Source organism: Podarcis pityusensis (assembly GCF_964106645.2).
Source record: "Podarcis pityusensis genome assembly, chromosome: 8".
NCBI lineage: Eukaryota > Metazoa > Chordata > Lepidosauria > Squamata > Lacertidae > Podarcis > Podarcis pityusensis.
In genome coordinates, this window is record NC_138033.1 from 10,437,721 (window position 1) to 10,456,753 (window position 19,033).

The window sequence follows — 19,033 nt, forward strand, 5'->3', positions numbered from 1 at the left end:
CGCTGTACTTTACTGAGGAATTTCTTATTGAAGGACGGGTGGGCGTCTTCTTCTCACTTTCCTTTCCGTTCCAGTGTGGTGTAGTGGTTAAGAGCGGTAGTCTCGTAATCTGGGGAACCGGGTTCGCGTCTCCGCTCCTCCACATGCAGCTGCTGGGTGACCTTGGGCCAGTCACACTTCTCTGAAGTCTCTCAGCCCCACTCACCTCACAGAGTGTTTGTTGTGGGGGAGGAAGGGAAAGGAGAATGTTAGCCGCTTTGAGACTCCTTAAAGGGAGTGAAAGGCGGGATATCAAATCCAAACTCTTCTTCTCTTCTTCTTCCTTCTCCACTGCAGTGGCGCTGGGACTCCTCCACGCTGCCTTGGAGCAGCTGCCAGTATGATGGAGACTTAAACGCTTGCGAGATTAGATTTAGAAACTCCAAAATGTTCCAACACATCCCCCATGCGACCCGAAACCCAGCAGGGGTAATACAGATGGTCGTAATGCTGCTATTTTAAAAACGTGGTTTATTTTTAAACCAGATTTGTTTGAAATGTCTAGAGGAAGCTTGCTGGGTTGGTGTCTTTTGGCCACGGCCTTCAACGTGGGAGCGAAAACAAGGCCAGGGGAACATTGGGTGGAAGCTTATGCTGAGCCCAGACTGTGGGTCCATCTAGCTAAGGTGGCCTGCACTGGCTGGCAGCAGCTGGTCAGGGTGTCAGGCAGGTAGCAGGCCCAGCCCGATCTGTACTGAACTGTACATGGCACCTTCTGCATGCAAAGCAGATGTTCTAACCCACTGATGGGACAGGCCAAAGATGGATCTCTGGGGCTACATTTTGCCTCCACTAGGAGCAAGGGGCCTGTGCTTGGCCTAAGCATAGACAGACAGTGTGGATATTGGAGATGCAGCCTGGAAGGCTGGTCTGGTCTGCGAACCCATTTCTGTGACTGAAACATTGAGACCATGGCTGGGAACACACTGTGCATTTAAAGCTAGACACACACACACACACACACACACACACACACACACAATAATTGTTTACTGCTCACAGAGCTACAATTCCATAATAAACTATAGGCCCCAGGTGAGGTGGGTGCTTTAAATATATGGCATGTATACAGCCTTTATTGCAGATAGTGCTTGAGTATGCATACCCTCCAACATTTCTCCGATGAAAATAAGGGCTTCCTATTCATATATATATATATATCCCGCCCATTAAACATTAAAAAACATCCCTATACAGGGCTGCTTTGAGGTGTCTTCTAAAAGTTTCAATACATGGTACCTGGGGTTACATACGCTTCAGGTTACAGACACTTCAGGTTACAGACTCCGCTAACCCAGAAATAGTACCTGTTTAAAATGAATCTCTGGGTTATTTGTGGGGCATAGGAAATTGTTCATTCTCCACCCCCCAAAATATAGTCCAGCCCCCCACAAGGTCTGAGGGACAGTGGACTGGCCCCCTGCTGAAAAAGTTTGCTGACCCCTGCCCCAGACCCTCCAAGTGTCCCTGTTTTCCAGGGACAGTCCTGGATTACAGAAGCCATCCCAGTTTCTTATTTGATCCTGGAATATCCCGCTTATGCTTGGGACGTCTTATTTTCATCCAAGAAGTGTTGGAGGGTATGAAGTTATGCGACCTCCAAGCCAAGGAGATAAGTAACTACAGTGGTACCTCGAGTTAATTACTTAATTCGTTCCGAAGATCCATTCTTAACCTGAAACTGTTCTTAACCTGAAGCACCACTTTAGCTAATGGGGCCTCCTGCTGCTGCTGCGCCGCCACTGCACGATTTCTGTTCTCATCCTGAAGCAAAGTTCTTAACCCGAGGTACTATTTCTGGGTTAGCGGAGTCTGTAACCTGAAGCGTATGTAACCCGAGGTACCACTGTTATTCTTAATCATTTAAATTCTTTCCACTACTTAATACTTTCAACAATACAGTGGTACCTTGGTTTAAGAACAGTCCGGTTTACGAACAATTTGGTTTACGAACTCCGCAAAACCAGAAGTAGTGTCCCGGTTTGAGAACTTTACCTTGGTCTAAGAACGGAAGCCGAACAGTGGAAGGGCATCGGCGGCAGGAGGCCTCATTAGGGAAAGCGCGCCTCGGTTTAAGAATGGTTTCGGTTTAAAAACAGACTTCCGGAACGGATTAAGTTCGTAAACCGAGGTACCACTGTATATTAATACCAAAATCTTAGCAGCTGCAATCTATGAAACGGCAGACCGCTCCCCACAGGATGCCTTCCCATTGATGCCCCACAGAGAAGATACAACAGCTACTTTGCACTCTGAGTTTCAACTTCTACGGAGCCTGTGGAGATAGCTGGACCCCTGAGGAACAAGGCCAGCAGCCCCTGCAAACAAAATGTTGACAAGGCATCCCATTAGGGATAAATAAAGCAAAATTAATGGAGCAATTTGCTAGAGACGAGGACCTGACAAACTGGGACAGTTGCAGCATATGTATTTTTACCACCAGTTGGGTCGGATTTGGATTTTAATGCCTCGGGCCTCAAAATAGTTCAAGCTGTCTTTTAGAAGGCGGCCTTCATTATCTTGCGTGATGAGTGAGGAAAAGTTAAACGGAGACATTTTTAGAAACAAGAATGAAAGCGCAATCTGACCTCTGTCCCAGGCATCTGTTGTGTGTGAGGATTATTTAAAATATATTCAAGAATATATTAAGGCAGAGCGTGCTTGTTTCCATCGCTCCTCTCTCAAGCTAGAAAGGCTTGCTGCATTTTCCTCCTCACTCAAACCCCTCAAATGAAGGACCCTCCGTTCTCCACCCACATCTTGGTGCGATAAGAAATCACATGGGACCATAAATGGATCCCAAAGTCCATATTCCAGTGGGACTGCACAGGTGGTGTACAAGGGCTCTTGCATCGGTCGTACTACCCTATCAATCGCATTTGGCTGGGTGGGTCAGCAGGCAAGTCCCAGACCCATCGGTGGTGTTTGACAGAACACCCCTGTCAAAATAAAGTCAGAAATGCAGTCAAGTTACAGATCTGCACTCAAGTTACATGCTGTGGTTTGCAAACTGTTTTCTAGCAAACTCTGAAGTTCCTCTGAAACTTCACCATAGTTCTTCAATTTGGACAGTCACATCTCCATCAAAGGAAGCTCGACTGCTATCTGCAAACCACACAAGTTGCGACCGGAGGTCCTCTTGCGGCTGTTGGAGAGCGGGCGAGGAGGAGAAGAGGCTGTCACTGCCAGGGCTCAGCCCTGATGACACACCAGCTCTGAGGTGCAGGCGGAAGACAGGGTCACCCTGGACAGGAAAAAAGTAGGAATTGAGAGGAGCACAAAGTGTATCAATTATTCTTTTTAAAAAATGCTTTGTGCATCTGCGTCTAATCCAGGAGTCGCCAACCCATGGGTGGGATGTGCCCACGAAGACCATTTTACCAGCCCACGAGCCACTCCCGAACCGAGCCACCCATTTGGTGAGTCCCCTGCGCACTGCGCTAAACCAGCGCAGCGCAGCACAGGGTCTCACCGAGCGGCACTGGAAAACGCATCTGCGCACACACAAATACCAGAAATTGCGTCTGTGTGTGTCCAGACGCCAAAAATCACTTCTGCGTAGGTGTGATTTTCGGTGTCTGGGCAATCGCAGACGCGATTTCCAGCATCACGTTGAGCCAGTCCGGCCCACAGATGATCCCCATGGGAGTGATCTGGCCCATGGCCAGTAAACTTTGCCAACCCCTGGTCTAATCTTTCCCCTTTATACAACGTACAGTCGTACCTTGGAAGTCGAACAGCTTAGTTCCCAAACGTTTTGGCTCCCAAACGTCGCAAACCCTGAAGTGACTGTTCCGGTTTGCGAACTATTTTTGGAAGCTGAACGTCCGCCGGGGCTTCCGATTGGCTGCAGAAGCTTCTTGCAGCCAATCAGAAGCCATGTCTTGGTTTTGGAAGTCAAACGGACTTCCGGAACGGATTCCGTTCGACTTCCAAGGTATGGCTGTATTTACTGGTGTGTATTCTTTTTCTTTTTGTAAATCCACTGAAGAATAAAATAAAATAAAAATCAGAATTAAGAGGTTTGCTCAGAACAGTGTATGTGCTGTGTCTGATTGTTGTCGTGATGGTTCCACTTGCCTTCTTCAGATAGGAAATGTTCGGGGGGGGACACAAAAATGGAGAGTTGAGGAGGGTCGGTTGTGGATGGGGGGGGGGAGAAGGGCAGAAATGTCCCTATTCTTGGCTAGAGATGGAAATAAGATAAAGTCTCTACCAGAGAAGAATGGCAGGTGAAGTTACTGGACTATGCTGAAACAGCTAAAATGACCAGAAGAGTCAGAAATCAGGAAGACCAAAATTTTAACAAGGAATGGGGGAAAATTATAACTTACCTTAAAGACCGTTGTAAACAGTGAAAACCATTAGTAGGATTGGAATATCACTTGCAACTTAAGGTTGAATTCTGGGCATAATGGAAGAGGCAAAGGGTTGATTATCATAAAAGATGCAGGAGGAAAGGATTAACAATAAGACCCCCAAAGGCGAGGATGGAAGTCCACGAGATTCCTTGGAATCTTGCTTTTATGATTTATGTTTGATATATCTCTCTGTAAAATTGTAATTTGAAAAACCAAATAAATAACATTTTAAAAAGAAAAATGTCCCTATTCTCATCTGAGGAGTTTTGGAGGGCATGGGATATCACGTGCAATGATGAGCAAGGCTTCAAAAGATAACTTTGAAATGCATTCACAGAGCAGCCCTGCCCTAGACAAACATTGTATTATTCTCTCTGTAAAGCTACACACCCTGGTTCTTCAGTTTTTGCCCGTTTGGGCCTGGAAGCGGGTTAGTAGCTCAGGGTTTCTTCGCCCTTACCTTTCCTCTAGACCTTCCAGGCCCAGGTCCTTAAAGCTCTGTGTCTGTGCCCTTTTGTTCTGCACCAGAGCTTTCTCCACTAAAAAACGCTCTCCATAAAGCTCAATCGGAGCAAATGGCCATCTGTAGAAAACACAAATTGCCAATCAGCTTTAAATAGCAGAGGAAATCATCGAAGCTTCGTTACTGAGACCGCTTGACAAAAAGGGGAAGTGGCCTACATATAGAGATTTGTTGAAGGATCAAGAAGGGAAATGGAAATTAAAAGATTATGAGGAAATTAAAGATCATTTTCAGAGTTGGTTACACTACAGACAATTACATGAGATGTACAAGGAAGACAATAAGAAAGGGTTTGGTTATACAACTTCTAGATTTCAAAAGGAAGTTATAGAAGAAGAAGTGAAGCTGCTGAAAAAAAGCATATAGTATTTTGCTAGAATGGGAAACAAAAGATGAGGTCAAATCGGTCATGATCAAATGGGCACAAGATATCGGACATAATATACAATTTGAGGACTGGGGGAAATTGTGAAATTTACAGATTGTTCTCTTTTAAAAGAAAACCATATGAAAATGATGTACAGATGGTCTATCACACCAGTACAGATAGCAAAAATGTATAAAACCAGGTCAGACATATGATGGAAATGTAAAGAAAAAGAAAGGACTTTTTACCATATGTGGTGGGAATGTAGAGAACTTTTAAAAAATTGGGAAATGATATACAATGAATAGAAAAAAATGTTCAAAATGGCATTTGTAAAAAAAAAAAAAAACCAGAAGCATTTTTGTTAGGGATTGTAGGACAAGACCTGCCAAGAAAAACAAAGAATTTATGTATGCTACAACAGCAGCAAGAGTCTTGATAGCACAAGGATGGAAGAATGAGGAAGTCCCAACGGAAGAACAGTGGCAAGAAAAAAGGGGGGGGGGAATAACGTACTGTATGTGATTTTATGGTTTGATACTTTGTTATGTTGAAATTGCTTAATAAAAAATATTTTTTAAAAAAATAGCAGAGGAAATCTCCAGAGGAGAAAAACAGGTGCTCAGACACAGAGCTTTAAGTTACAGACCTGGGCCTGGAAAAAGCAGTGTGAAGAAGGTCAATGTGGATAATCTTTTTAGATATTAAGCTATGACACAGGAACTCGCCTGCCTGGAATTCATTTCTGCCACAAGCTTAGTAGGTAGATATTTAGGCTAGTGGTTCTATCTCAGCTGAGGAACCTCAAAGGTCATCCAGCCCAGCCCCCTCCTGCTACAGAAGACTCAGTCTAAGGCATCCCTGATAGATGGACCACCCACCCTCTACTTTTAAAGATCTGACAAAGGAGCGCCTACCACAGGCATAGGCAAACTCGGCCCTCCAGATGTTTTTGGGACTACAACTCCCATCATCCCTGGCCACTGGTCCTGTTAGCTAGGGATGATGGGAGTTGTAGTCCCCAAAACATCCAGAGGGCTGAGTTTGCCTATGCCTGGCCTACCATGTCCCTGTTAGCATTTGGAGTTGAAGGCTGGCAAAAGCTGAACTGAGACAGAATGCTTTCCCTGGATAAAACCACCCAGAGACTCTGAGTTTTAGAAAACAAGCAGGTTAATAGTTATTAAAGGAAATACAGGCTGACAGGAAAGATCCCTCGTTCTGTTTAGCTAAGGAGGATTTCCAATAATCCGTGCTTGCTCCTGCATCTCAAGAGAAGAGAGGTCCAAAATACGTCTCTGAAAAGGTATCTTGTGGTCAGCTCCCCTCAGGAATGTCCCTGTGAGATTCTTGCCACCTCTGTACCTCCCCAGGGATCTCCCACATTACAGAAGACACCCCAATCTCTTTTTTCTGCCATCAAAGACCACATTGACACATTTGAAGCACTGTGATACCACTTTAACAGTCATGGCCCACCCCAAGGGATCCTGGGAAGTGTAGTTTGTCAAGGGTGCTGCTGAGTGTTGTTAAAAGGTAAAGCGACCCCTGACCATTAGGTCCAGTCGTGGCCGACTCTGGGGTTGCGGCACTCATCTTGCTTTATTGGCCAAGGGAGCCAGCGTACAGCTTCCGGGTCATGTGGCCAGCATGAGTAACCCGCTTCTGGCGAACCAGAGCAGAGCATGGAAACGATGTTTACCTTCCCACCGGAGCGGTACCTATTTATCTACTTGCACTTTGACGTGCTTTCGAACTGCTAGGTTGGCAGGAGCAGGGACTGAGCAACAGGCGCTCACCCCGTCACGGGGATTTGAACCGCTGACCTTCTGATTGGCAAGCCCTAGGCTCTGTGGTTTAACACACAGCGCCACCCGCGTCCCTACCCTCATGAGTGTTGTTAGGAGACGCCTATTCCCCTCCTAGAACTACAATTACCAGAGTTCCCTGTGAAAAGGGATTGATGGTTAAATGGCTCAGAGAATTGTAGCTTGGGTTAGCAAATTGGGGCTCTCTCCTGACAACTCTCAGGACCCTTAACAGACTGCACTTCCCAGAATTCTGTGGGGGGAGCCATGACTTTTTTAAGTAGTATCACAGTGCTTTAAACGTATAGTTTGAATGAGGCCAAAGTCTGGTTAAGGAGGAGCCATGAAGCTTCCAGTCTTCAGAGCTATTGGACGGCAGACAGACCAGGCACTCAGCTGACAGGTTCATAATATGGTATTTCTATGTATATCATGTTCCTGAGTGCTCACTGGAAAGACAGATCTTGAAGCTGAGGCTCCAATACTTTGGCCACCTCATGAGAAGAGAAGACTCCCTGGAAAAGACCCTGATGTTGGGAAAGATGGAGGGCACAAGGAGAAGGGGACGACAGAGGATGAGATGGTTGGATAGTGTTCTCGAAGATACCAGCATGAGTTTGACCAAACTGCAGGAGGCAGTGGAAGACAGAAGTGCCTGGCGTGCTCTGGTCCATGGGGTCACGAAGAGCCGGACATGACTAAAGGACTAAACAACAACATGTATATCATAGCAATGGTTTCAAAATCAGCAGCTGCATATATAAGCTAGCATGTTCAAATTTTATGCAAGTCTGCACTCTCTTTTGCATGTTTTCGAAGTGATGCGTTTTCTCTTCTTTTGGCAATGTGTAAGTGACCACCTTAATCTCTCCCCCAGTCACTTGTTAAGGCAAAGGTTCCTTGATCAAAAAGTCTCATTTTGCCCAAGTTCCAGATTCAGGTAGGTAGCCGTGTTGGTCTGACGCAGTCAAAATATATTAAAAAATTAGATTGCATTCTAATTGTTGCCGTCATTTTTGCTAATTCAATCATTTCAAAAAATTAATCAAAATCTCAAACAGGAATGGAAATGTGTAGAAGAATACATGACCAAAACATGCTCCAACAAGAATTTATTGATATGTATAGACTGATTTCACAAAGCTAAGCTAAGCAGATATATAAGAGTCAATGTTTAATAATTAAGATACAAAAATACAATCTCAATAATAAAGTTATAAAATAAAAACGAGGAAGTCACGCATGGGTGGAGGGAAGACACAGGGCAAGAAATAAGAAATGGATAAATGTTGGTACATAATGAAATGTGAAAAATGTGAATTTACGAATATAATGTATATGTATCATTATGTAACGATTTCTTTTCTTTTTTTATAAGATATTTATTAAGATTTTCAGAATATTACAAGACAAAAAGAAGAAAAAAGAAAAAATACAAAGTAAAAATAGTTAAAAACAATTCCTTCCTTCCATTACTTATCCTTCATTTGCTTATTTCCAGGACCTCCTCACACCTCCCTTTTTTGTATTCCAATTCAATTATTAGTTCAACAAATCCCTCCCCTCTTTATGTATCCTAATCATTAATCATAAAATATTGTAGTTTTAGATTTTAACCTATTAATAAACCATTTTTTCATATTCCCTTATAACATTTCAGCTAAAGACCACTTAGTTTCTATCCAACATCATTCTAACATTCATTAATTTTGCAATATTTCTGTAAATAGTCTTTAAACTTTTTCCAATCTTCTTCCATCGACTCTTCTCCCTGGTCTCGGATTCTGCCAGTCATTTCCGCCAATTCCATATAGTCCATCACCTTCATCTGCCATTCTTCCAAGGTGGGTAGATCTTGTGTCTTCCAATACTTTGCAATGAGAATTCTTGCTGCTGTTGTGGCATACATAAAAAAAGTTCTGTCCTTCTTTGGCACCAATTGGCCGACTATGCCTAGGAGAAAGGCCTCTGGTTTCTTCAAGAAGGTATATTTAAATACCTTTTTCAATTCATTATATATCATCTCCCAGAAAGCCTTAATCCTTGGGCACGTCCACCAAAGGTGAAAGAATGTACCTTCGTTTTCTTTACATTTCCAACATTTATTATCGGGCGAATGGTAGATTTTTGCAAGCTTGACTGGTGTCATGTACCACCTGTAAATCATTTTCATAATATTCTCTCTTAGGGCATTACATGCCGTAAATTTCATACCTGTGGTCCACAACTGTTCCCAGTCAGCAAACATAATATTATGTCCAAGATCTTGTGCCCATTTAATCATAGCAGATTTCACCGTTTCATCCTGAGTATTCCATTTCAACAGCAAGTTATACATTTTTGACAAAATCTTAGTTTTGGGTTCTAACAGTTCTGTTTCCAATTTTGATTTTTCCACCTAGAAGCCAATTTTCTTATCCAAATTATATGCCTCCATTATCTGATAATAATGAAGCCAGTCTCGCACTTTGTCTTTTAATTTCTCAAAACTCTGCAATTTCAATTTGTCTCCTTCTTGTTCCAAAATTTCCCAATATTTCGGCCATTTGGCCTCCATATTGAGCCTTTTCTGAGCCTTTGCTTCCATCGGTGACAACCACCTTGGGGTTTTATTTTCATGTAAGTCCTTATATCTTATCCAGACATTTAACAATGCTTTCCTGACAATGTGGTTTTTAAATGCTTTATGTGCTTTAACCTTGTCATACCACAAATATGCATGCCACCCAAAAACATTATTAAAACCTTCTAAATCCAAAATGTCTGTGTTCTCAAGAAGCAGCCATTCTTTCAACCAGCAGAATGCTGCTGATTCATAATAAAGTTTAAGGTCTGGCAGGGCAAATCCACCTCTATCCTTTGCGTCAGTTAATATTTTAAATTTTATTCTGGGCTTCTTGCCCTGTCAGACAAATCTAGAAATGTCTCTCTGCCACTTCTTGAAACAGTCCATTTTGTCTAAGATTTGCAATGATTGAAACAGAAATAACATTCTTGGCAATACATTCATCTTTATAACAGCAATTCGACCTAACAAGGAAAGCTTCAGGTGTGACCATATCTCTAGATCCTTTTTCACTTCTGACCAACATTTCTCATAATTGTCTTTAAATAGGTTTAAATTCTTAGCGGTCATATTAACCCCCAAGTATTTTACTTTCTCATTATGTAACGATTTCATATACGTATTGCAACAGAAAGGAAGGAAGGAAGGAAGGAAGGAAGGAAGGAAGGAAGGGGGGGAATTAAAAAAAATTGTCCAATAGCACCTTAGTAAAGGTAAAGGGACCCCTGACCATTAGGTCCAGTCATGACCGACTCTGGGGTTGCAGTGCTCATCTCGTTTTATTGGCCGAGGGAGCCGGCGTACAGCTTCCGGGTCATGCGGCCAGCATGACTAAGCCACTTCTGGCGTACCAGAGCAGTGCACGGAAACACCGTTTACCTTCCCGCCAGAGCGGTACCTATACTTGCACTTTGAGGTGCTTTCGAACTGCTAGGTTGGCAGGAGCAGGGACCGAGCAACGGCCGCTCACCCCGTCTCGGGGATTCGAACCGCTGACCTTCTGATCGGCATGTCCTAGGCTCTGTGGTTTAACCCACAGTGCCACCTGCGTCCCAATAGCACCTTAGAGACCAACTAAGTTTGTTCTGGCTATAAGCGTTTGTGTGCATGCACACTTCTTCAGATACCCAAGTTGTTTGCCCAGGCAAGTGAAGGGCACCATAAATGTGGCTGCTCAAGACCAGAAATCTTGTTTTTCAAGGGCAAGATGTTTTCAGAGAAACCTCATAAACCCTGCAAGGACCCACCCTCTGCTAACCACTGCTGATCAGAGTTATAAACCAGACTTTGCCACCCACTATGATTCAGGGCAATGTACCAGCCTATGGCCTGATAAGGAAAATCCTGGGGTGCGGATTTACTCCACTGCCCAGCTCATTGGGGTGCCACTCCCTGCGTGTCTCTCCAGTCAGCAAAAGAAGGAGTCTCTAGCCAATTTAAAGAAGCAAAGAGCGGTCAGCAGAGCTGATCTTTATTTGCGGGCACATGCTCTGCTTATTGCTACAATTTTATAGACTGCTTTTCTGAGCCTCTTTGCTGTTGTGTATGTATGGTGCCTGTGTCAACGGTCATTGTCTTGGCCTTAGTTAGAGGCTGTGGTGGGGACTTGGGATTTTGGGGAAGTTGTCTAACTGCCCCCCCCCCCATTTCTGGTTTTAACAGCCCCATAGCTACCAAAGTATTACATGCTGTTGCAAGATGAGTGCAGTGGAGATTCGTGAACATGAAACCCCGTGAACAGCTCCGTACGGCAGATTTCACGCCCTTCTCTCTGGCCACAGGGTTCCTAGGCCCTTAGTAGCTGCACGACAGGCAGAAATTAGACTGGTGCAGCCCCAAACAACTTAGATCCAGGATATCTTAATGACCACCACAGTCCTTATATCCCACCGTGATCCTTGAGATCATTGTACTTAGTTTCCCACCGGGACTGAAACAGAAGCTACGCATGGAGTGTCACCAGCCTCGTGCAGCAGAACAGTCTTCCAGAAGAGATGGAACAGGCACCCTCGCTTCTCACTTTCAGGAACACCTTGCCAAAAGACTTTTGCAGCTGTTTAATCCACCAGTTGTTTTGATGATTATTTTTTCCTGTTTTAATGGTGCTTTATTGTTGTACACGGCCCTGATCTTACGATATGGCGGTGTAGAAACATGTTTATCAATCAACTAAAGGCTGAAATGTGCTAGGGGAAAAACCACTGATGGATGCAGTTTTCTGTACCAACCGCAGCTGGGAAGCACTCCTTGCAGAAGTGCAGAAGGGGGAGAGAGATGATTAACCATTAACAGGCGTTGGATGAATCCGAGGGGAACGTCCCAAGTTTGACAGCAAGTCAGCTGTTCCCTCCTCTTGTTCCTCTCTGTGCTGTTTGAACTGCAGATTCTCAGAGCAATGGAAACTGAACCCCACCTACCCACCCCCACTTTGTTTAGCCTCTGGATAAGGTTGGGCAGCCAGCGGTACTTTCCTGCTGAGCTATATTTGGATCTGGCCTAACAAACGCTGCCAGTCATAAACTCCCAACAATGATTTTTTCCAAGGACTACAAAGCGTTTGCTTTTAAGGACAGCAGAAGATCGGGCCAATCGCTCCAGTATCCTGCTCCCGCAGAGGCCAGCCCGATGCCTGTGCAAAGCTCAGAGGCACTACCTGCTCCTACAGTTTCCAGGATTCCTGGCTTTTAATTTAGTATTGTGCGGTGAGGAAATCAGACAAAGGTTGCCAGCTAGAGAATGTGGCATGCAGTACAGTGGCATCTCATTCGGGGGATACAGAGCAGAGCAGCCACACGTAAAAACAAAAACCCAACCCCAGCCCCTGTGCAACAATCCTTAAATCCTGCCAGCATCAGCACCCAAAATAATTACATTTCTTGGTGTTTTTCATTAGGGGGAGGCAAATCGATCCATTTCGGTTTCTCTCAGTTTCTCCTTTTCCCAGCCCAAAGTTCAGTTCTTGGCATTTCGTGTTTTTTTAAAATAATTTTTATTAATTTTTCCATTTTAACAATCCAATCAAATCGCATTAAATATTCCAAATTATACAAATACATACCATATAGTCGGAATATTCTGCCAAATTATAAATTTTTATTGGGACTTCCCATGCTTCAAGTTCGGGGGGGCTCTGATCATGTTATATCTCTACTGCCTTGAGTTTCCAATAGTTCCTTTAAATCTTCCTGTTGTTAACCTTCCTTCTTTCATATTCATTTCCACATCAGTTTGCAATAAAAGAAAATCAAAAGTCCTCCAGAAAATTCATCCACTTCCTCGTGTGAATTTCTCCCGACGCAAATATGTTAGTGTTGCATTTTGCCCAATATGAGCATTTTTGCAAAGCAATTCCTCCGAATGTAGTGCAATTCTTCGATGTTATTTTCTCTGATAGATACACTTTGACACATGCTTTTTTTTTTTTTTTAACCCTAGCGCAGGCATAGGCAAACTTGGCCCTCCAGATGTTTTGGGACTACAATTCCCATCATCCCTGACCACTGGCCCTGTTAGCAAGGGAACATGGGAGTTGTAGTCCCAAAACATCTGGAGGGCCGTGTTTGCCTATGCCTGCCCTAGTGTTTGCACCTGTGTCTTGGCTGGAGAACTGCATTGCAAAATCTGGAGATTTCTCCTTGCATACACACTTGCATGGAATTTCTCTTAATATATAGATTTTTGCAAAGCAATTTCCCCTAATAGAATGCATTTTCAATGCTACTTTCACTAAAATGTGCATGGGGGGGGGGGGAGAAAGAGTTTACCCTAGTATATAGATGTTGGCATGAATTACTCGGATGGAGGACCGCATTGCAAGATCCGGAGATGTACGAAGCTTTAAGGATGGTTCTCTGACCCTGCCAGAGCATCCAGGCTCTGATTTGGTGGGGGTGAGGTGTTGGTACTACGAAACTGTGCATACCGCCAGGAAAAAAAAAGCACTGTGCAGACGTCATGGGTTTTCAGTGCATGGAGAGAAGCAGTGGCAGCTGCCAAAACCTTGCAGGTCAACTTGTTGTTTAAGGCACTGCTAACACAGCACTGGTGCTATCAGCAAACACACGCAGCACAATTTACCTGCAAGGCTGTGTGTTCCTGTGTCAGAAGCATAACTCGATAAAAGAGCACATGCTCCTCTGTTTATATTTTGTTTCCCAAGTAACCTTGGCTCTTTAGGACCTGAAATAAAATGGAGTCTTGAAAGCTAGAGAACAAACTGTCTGAAGAGTGCGTCAGTAATGGGCTTGGGATTTATTTTTTATTTTTTTATAATGCCCTTGATAAAAATGAAAGGAAGGAGAGGCAAGATCGTGACTTTCAAAGAGCTTTAAGGTCTGACAGCATCGCTTCTTCTGTGTAATGTGATTCCATTTTCCATATATCAGCTGACCTCCACAAAGCGACTAATGCAATTCAGCGAGGAAAATCCCAGGCGGAGCTTGGAGACGGCTGAAGCTGCTAGGGTTTTGTTTTCCTGAAAAGCCTCCTGTGCCCTGCAACTGATGCAGATATTCAACAGGTGAAGCTTCTTCATCAATGCCTTTCCATGACCCATAAAATGCCTGTTATAGAGGCAGAAGAGCCCTGCCAAAAAAAGACAGTGGCAACCTCAGTTCTCTTCCCTATACCATCAAAACAGAGTCTAATATATTTGTGGGAAGGGTGAGCCGTGCCAGGGATGAAGGACAACTGTAGTAAACAAAGCTTGGCTTCTTTCCAGCAATCCTAGGGCTGTGGGAGTGGTGTGACGGCTCTGTTAGCAGCCTTTGAACCTTGCACTGAACCACAATATCTGGCCTTCCCTGCTGAGATCTAAAGAGGTTAAGCCAATTTAAATGTTGTACTGAAGAGGAGAGTTTCTCACTGATCCAGTTAGGAAGAAAATGGCCTGGCCACCTCTTGTGTCTTCAAAAGCAGCTTAATCTTCAGGTGAGAAGTTCTTCCACCTGCTAATGTCAGCAGATCCAGCTGCTGTTAAATGCAGAAGAGCAGCAGTAAGGCAGAAAGTTGGCAGCCTTGATTTCCAGACCTGTGGGGCTTTTGGGCACTAAGGTTGTGAACTTTCTGAGGGCAATCTATCCTTAACACCAACTAGGATAAGCCGTCGTTTGCACATGTTAAAGTTTATCTCCAGTAGGGTGAAAGTTTGAAATTTCTACAAATCAAGCTGCTGTAACAGGCAGAGAGAACCACTTATTACTTATTCTTTTAACTTTGCCAGAAAACCAGAGAACTAGAACATGCAAATACTGAAACAATAAGACCGTCTCTTCCGCCTCCTGCCCCCACCCCATCAATAAATTGCATAGTAACAGGTGTGTAACCTCAATAACTTTGGGTCACCTCCGGATGACCTGTTTACTGAGCATTCATCCTGCTTTCTTTGCGCATAATTTGTGGCATGTTATACAGCATTGATTGCTTACTGAGCATTCCTTCACATTTCTTTGTGCTTTTCTTTGGCGATCATGCATAGCCGAGTAAGATTGTGTTCCATAAACACGGTTTTAACAGCGAGTCCGTAAGTCACTGTGGAGGTCAATTCTGGATCCACACATCCTTCCACAGTGGGGACATTGGTTTCCGGACAGGAGTTGATCACGGTGTGGATTTGCCAAACTGTGCCTTCCTCCTAGCACGTTTCTCCCTTTCGTCCTGAGTTTGAGCATCTTCAAAGCCCATGACACCTTTGGTAAAGGCTGTTCTCCAATTGGAGTGCTCACAGGCAATTGTTTCCCAATTGTTGGTGTTTATACTACATTTTTTTTTAAAATTGCCTTGAGACAATCTTTAAACCTCTTTTGTTGACCACCAGCATTACGCTTTCCATTTTTAAGTTCTGAATAGAGTAGTTGCTTTGGAACACGATATTCAGGCATCTGCACAACATGACCAGTCCAACGAAGTTGATGTTGAAGAATCATTGCTTCAACACTGGTGATCTTTGCTTCTTCCAGGACACTGGTATTAGTTCACCTGTCTTCCCAAGTGATATGTAAAATTTTTCGGAGACACCGTTGATGGAATCTTTCGATGAGTTGGAGATGGCATTTATAAGTGGTCCATGTTTCACAAGCATACAGTAAGATTGGTAGCACAATTTCTTTCTGCAGAGGCTATACAACACACTCCTGTCTACTCTGCATCCAGCAAGCTCCCACAGTTGGTTTGGGAAGCAGAGTTCGCATCCTGTGTCAGCCCCAATCCATCTCTATCTTGTATATAACCCATTGCTACTTAGGAAATACAGCAAACCAGCTTTGATCCAAATTAAGAAAGAAAAACACACACACAACCTAGCTGTGTTTTAAGCCAGTAATGCATATACATTCAACATTGCATCAAGCAATTGCTTGTTGGTTTGCCTGTCTGTTTGTTGCAGTTATACCCCAGCTTTTTCTCCAAGGAGTTCACACACAACAACCCTGTGAGATAGGTTAGGCTGAGAGGCAGTGTGACTGGCCCAAGGACAGTCAGCGAGCCAAGTGAGGATTTGAATCCTGGTCCCTCCCAGGTCCTGGTCTGACACTCTAACCACTACACCGTACTGTCTCCCACATTTGCCACCCCATACTTCCATTATTGGGACACGGGTGGCGCTGTGGGTTAAACCACAGAGCCTAGGACTTGCCGATCAGAAGGTCGGTGGTTCGAATCCCCGTGACGGGGTGAGCTCCCGTTGCTCAGTCCCTGCTCCTGCCAACCTAGCAGTTCAAAAGCACGTCAAAGTGCAAGTAGGTAAATAGGTACCGCTCGGGCGGGAAGGTAAACGGCGTTTCAGTGCGCTGCTCTGGTTCGCCAGAAGCGCCTTAGTCATGCTGGCCACATTACCCGGAAGCTGTATGCCGGCTCCCTAGGCCAATAAAGTGAGATGAGCGCCGCAACCCCAGAGTCGGCCACGACTGAACCTAATGGTCAGAGGCCCCTTTACCTTTACTTCCATTATTATCCTGTCATTTTCCTTACTGCAAACAGTCCGGGGTTTCGTTTGTTTGCTTTTACTCTTAACCGCATAACCCAAATTCACCCCATCAAACTGAATCCCATCTGCATCATCCCAGGAGCATCGCTGGTGTGTGTGTGACCCTGTCCTCTTTTAGCAAGGACCGAAACCAGAAAAAGAGGGAGTCTTCCTGGTGGTGCTGACGTGATACAGTCAGAGCACACACACCTGCTGTATTCTTTCAAACCAGGTTTTTAAAAAATCAGGTCTGGTTACTTTAGGGCTGGGAGAAAAGTGACTTATGACCCACCAGCGAAACTGGCAAGTGATGCATTCTAGAAAATAATCTCCATCATTGTAAGGAGGTACATAGTTCTTAAAGTTCACAAGAAGCATTACCGAAACATGCCATTCTTATTGACTCCACTCAATTTGAGGTGCGGGTTTTTTTCTTCTTCTTAAGTGCTCTCAATTCTTTGTTCCAGGCCTCTCCCTTCCGGGCACTCCTGAAACGCTCAGCTCCAACTCATCTCATTCCTTCCCAGTGAATTATTTAGATGCCATTTCCTGGAATCTTCTTTGTTTCGTTTCTCCACTAGCCAAAAGCTAAGAGCTGAAAGAGAAGGCAATCTCCACTAAGACAGTCCTATTCCTCCACTGACAGGCTTCTTCCTCAGACGACTGAAAATTCAGCTGTTGTTTATAGGCAGAAATCATCCTATAAAACATAGCCTCAGACTAGAGAAGAACCAGACAGGGATCTATCTGTCTGTCTGACTGACTGACTGACTGATTGTCTAAGATGTAACTCTACAACAGACCCAGACGGGGTTTAAATTATTATGTTTGGCAGTCTAAGCTGACAAGGTAAAGGTAAAGGTAAAGGGACCCCTGACCATTAGGTCCAGTCGTGACCAACTCTGTGGTTGCGGCGCTCATCTCGCTTTATTGGCCTAGGGAGCCGGCGTACAGCTTCCGGGTCATGTGGCCAGCATGACTAAGCTGCTTCTGGCGAATCAGAGCCGTGCATGGAAACACCGTTTACCTTCCCGCTGGAGCAGTACCTATGTATCTACTTGCACTTTGGCGTGCTTTTGAACTGCTAGGTTGGCAGGAGCAGGGACCGAACAATGGGAGCTCACCCTGTTGCGGGGATTCGAACCACTGACTTTCTGATCGGCAAGTCCTAGGCTCTGTGGTTTAACCCACAGCGCCACCCGCGTCCCTAAGCTGACAAGAGCTATCGATTAAACTGGCCCTTTCATTTAGCAGGTCAAAAAGGGAGAATTTTGACATGAGGACAGCAGGGATGGGGAACATGCAGCCTTCCAGATGTTGGCGGACTCCATCTTCCATCATCCCCCACTATTAAGCCCTGCTGGCTGGGGCTGATGGGAGTTGGAGTCCCTGTAGAGCCACAGGTTCCTCCTCTGAGTCACTTCCACTTCCACACGACAATTCTATGATTCTATTATTCTTTTTAAATAATAATAATTTTTATTTGATTTTACAATTACAGAGTTATAACAATACAAAAAACATCCATATTGGGAGATTTCTCTGAATCTCTAGACTTCCCACCTTCATGGGTCCTATTATAAACCATTTCAACTGTATATTATTTCATCATCCACCTTTTATGTCTCTCCCTTTTTTCCATAATATCTTCTACATTACAAGTGTTATTGCAATCCTGCTAAGGTTTCCATCTGCTTACAGTGGTCTCTCAAGTAAATTATAATTTTTTTCCATTCTTTATTGAAGTTTTGGTCTTCTTGGTTCCTGAGCTTTCCGGTCAGTTTTGCCATTTCAGAATAGTCCAACAGCTTAGTTTGCCATTCTTCTCTGGTAGAGAAGAATCCTTTTGGATCTCATTACCTACAATTCCTAATAAAAAAGCTTCTGGTTTGGGGGTTTTTTAAACAAAAGTTATTTTAAACATTTTTTTCAGTTCAGTATATATCATTTCCCAAAAGGCCTTTATTACCTTACATGACCACCACATATGATAAAAGGCGCCTACTTTTTCTTTACATTTCCAGCAGATATTTGTGCTTGTCTTATACATTTTTGCTAACTTTCTAGAGTCAAATACCACCGGTACATCATTTTCATATAATTTTCTTTCAGTGTACAACATGCCAGGTACGATTCTATGGTTCTATCTCTGCCCTGTGCCCTTGTCGGTTGCGTAAAGAGGGGAATTTCAGCAAATGCTACTTATTAGCGGGGGGGGGGGGGAGAGGAGAAAAACTGGACCTGCTGAAATTTCCTCCTCTGCTCAAAGTGTTTGGAGAGCCCCAGGGTTCCCCCTGACCTCTGGCTTAGACCAGGCATCCCCAAACTCAGCCCTCCAGATGTTTTTGGGACTACAATTCCCATCATCCCTGACCGCTGGTCCTGTTAGCTAGGGATGATGGGAGTTG

The 19,033-nt window shown here is 44.2% G+C and overlaps 1 long non-coding RNA gene across 1 annotated transcript in view; it reads left to right on the top strand.

Annotated features, from left to right (window-relative positions):
- Positions 1-1,698: 1,698 nt before the first annotated feature.
- Positions 1,699-19,033, top strand: part of LOC308484605 — a 110,899-nt gene continuing 93,564 nt past the window's right edge. Inside the window, exon 1 of the long non-coding RNA XR_013990034.1 lies at positions 1,699-1,879. This is a non-coding gene — a long non-coding RNA (uncharacterized lncRNA). The remainder of the gene's footprint in view (positions 1,880-19,033) is intronic.